Below are 3,384 nucleotides of genomic sequence, written 5' to 3' on the forward strand. Positions count from 1 at the left end.
ACAACAACCACCAACTAACCAACCAACATTGGAAAAGCATACTTTGAACATTTTCTTTAGATAGACTAGATGAATTCGAAGTTTCCATAATTTCTAATTTTGTAAGCATGGAGTTTGGAAAGAGAACAAATCAAAGAATGAAGCCTGCCACTGATTCTACAACATGCTTCAAGAATAGAACACAGTACAGTTAACTCTGCAGTGACCAAAAGGATTAGTTCTCCATGAGAGAAATAGTTTCATGGTGTAGCTTAAATTTGCCATATTTTTATATAAGGAATCAAAAGGTTAATCCCACCCTAGATCTGAAAGGAGAGAAAAAAGGTCAGCCCAAAATGTTAATATTTAATTACTATTAATATTCTCTATCTTATTTAATTTCCCTGTTTTATTTACACAAAAGCCTTATTAGTATTATAATTCAGTATTTCTATTATACAGGTAGATTTATTTAAATCTGACAAATATTTATTAAGCACCTTCTTGTGCAGAGCACCAGGCTAGGTACTGGGGAAGATACAAGGTTTGGATCATAAATATTAGAACCAAAAGGGTCTTTAAGGTCAATATTATCTAACCGCCTCGTTTTAAAGACAAAACATACTCTTTGACTTCATAATTAGAACTGATGATTTTATCATGTTTTAAGGTTTGCAAAATATTTTCTCTGAAGTATTTTACTTGATTTCCCCAAGTTTGTGAGAGGGATACTACAAATATTATTATCCCCATTTTACTGATGAGGAAGCTGAGACTTAGTGAGATTGTGACTTATCCATGTTCACAAAGATAGTAAATGTCAGAGGCAGAATTCAAATTCAGGTCTCTCACAACTCCAAACTCAGTGCTTTTTCCACTGTATCACACTCCCTCTCATGGAAGTCACATTCTTCTCACAGAGGGATAACTGTAATCCACAATATTTAATGAAAAATGCAAAAGTAGAAACAAAGTAATGTATGAAGGCCAAGAGAAAGGATTGTTACTGATAAGGGAGTTGAGAAAAAGCTGCTGAGTAGTGACGGGATGCAATATCTGCCCAAGCCACCAGACGATGTTCCACACCTCAGTTGCTACAGTTCACTGCTACTGGTTACTACATGTATCAATAGGACCCAGTGCTCCAGCTATGTTACAGCAAACCTCCAGATGGAGCTCCAAGCCTTGAGTACAAACCTGACTTGGGCCTCCCCTATGAGTGCCTTCCCCAGGGATTTTATCCATTCTAAGAGTATGATTGCTTCCCAGCAATAATTCATAATTTATCAAGTGGCTCAAGCCCTCAGTCCCATAATGTCTTGATTTCCCAACTTCAACATGACCAAAAGAAGGAATCAATTACATATAGATTATATGCAATCTTTACTATAGTAAAACAAAGTTCAAAGAAAAAAAGATAAAGCAGTGACTTAGAACACCTGTGCAATTGCAGATGTTCAGAATAAGGTCTGAAATCTCAACTCATCAATTGCCCCCATCAATCCTCTGTTCCTGATTTTTTTATAGGTACAACCAAGCACTTTTTTAGACAAGTGTTCCATGACAAAGAGAGCCTTACCTAGGGGGTCCTGTGCTCAAAGATCAGCTGGTAGGATAAAGGCATCTTACATCATGTGGCCAGCAAAAAGGAGAGGCCTACGAGGTGGAAACTGTCCATATTCACAGAATTTCAGTTCAGTAGTCAGTTAAATAAATCCTCATAGCCAACAGAAAGGGCCCCTCTATCTTGCATCTCCAAGATGGTGCTATACTCACAAGTTGAAGGAAACAGAGTTTTTATACAAGATCATAGAAAATATTGACATCCTAGACCTGAATATAAAAAGTGAGTCACAAGAAAAAATTAGACATGATCAAGCACCTTTCACAACTAAGTCTATGGGGAGAATTCTTAATGGAGAAGATTACAAGAGTTAAAACAAACAACTTTGACTACATAAAATTGAAAAGGTTTTGCATGAAAAAGATAGAATTAGAAGAGAAAAATTTGGATGGGAAAAATATTTGCATCAAATATCGCTGATAAAGATAAAATCAACATGGAGTAGTAGATAGAGAGCCAGTCTTGTAACAAGGAAAGCCTTGGTTCAAGACTTACCCCTGATACTTATTTTATTTTTTATTACAAATTTATTTTCAATTCATAGAACAAAGCAAGCATTTCCATAACACAGTACAATAAGAAAGATGATTGCACATGAAACTGCAAATCTACCATGTACAACTTGCTATTCCCTCCAAATTCACAACAAAGTTATGTAACTTCTTTTAAAATACTGAAAGATACTATAAAAAATCAACTAGCTCCATTCTGATTTTTCAGATGAAAAACAGTACCACAGGGATGAAATGACTTACCCAAGGTGGCAGAGCTAAACTACAAAATGACAGAATTTCAGCATTGGAAGATACCTAAGAGCCACTATAGTCCAAGTTGTACCTGAGAAGGGATCCAATCTATAATATCCTTGACCAGAAATCATCCAGGTTTTACTTAAAGACCTCAACACATGTCCTAAGGAAGCTAACCCACTATTGTTAGGAAATTGTTTCTTTCTTTGTATCTCTAGCCATTAGCAAGTGTCTGGCACATAGTAAGAATTTAATAAATGCTGACTGACTGATTGATTGTTCCCAGGTGCAGTCTGTCGATCTACTCACATGTCTCCATTCACTATTCCTGCAACTTTCCTAACAAACCCTCCCTGACCACAAAATCTGTGCACTATGCTCATTCTCTTGACCTTTTAAAATTCATAATATCAGAGACTAGAGAGCAATCTTCATTATCTAAACAAAAGAGAAGCAAATCACTGGAGGCCTGTTTTTCATAGGGCCCTATGTCACCGTCACCATCAGAGCCAAAAAGGCTCAAATTATCTCCCCATACAGTATTGTCTTTTACTGAACACTGTCGGTGAAGGAGTCACCCCAACAGAGAAAAGCCAAAAAGAAAATGACTTAAGAGAATGAGAGCCCATTTTGAAGGCTCTCTTTGTCCAACCTCAGGTCAAGTTCCATATTTGTAGCTAATTGAAAAGTCTTCCTCTAACCGTGTGGACTAAAGACAGGAACTAGCTATGTAATGTCTGTTTATATTTGTTCCAATACTTCTCCTAGACTCTACCATCTAGTGTCACCATGACTCTTCCTAGAATCCTCCCCTTATTGGCTGACACAAGATCTGAGGTGTTGTATGCATTTCTCCACCACACATAACTGACCCAGATTGAATTTGAGGATCCAGGTCTTTTTCAGATGAAATGCTGGTTAACTACACCTGCTCCACACTTTCAGACTAGGACCAGAACCAAGATGCTATGGTCCCTTTGATTTTTCCTTTTATTCTTTATCTGTCCATAAATTTCTTAGCCATGCCTCCTT

Source organism: Vombatus ursinus, unplaced genomic scaffold (assembly GCF_900497805.2).
Source record: "Vombatus ursinus unplaced genomic scaffold, bare-nosed wombat genome assembly UNPS02014809.1, whole genome shotgun sequence".
NCBI classification, from domain to species: Eukaryota; Metazoa; Chordata; class Mammalia; order Diprotodontia; family Vombatidae; genus Vombatus; species Vombatus ursinus.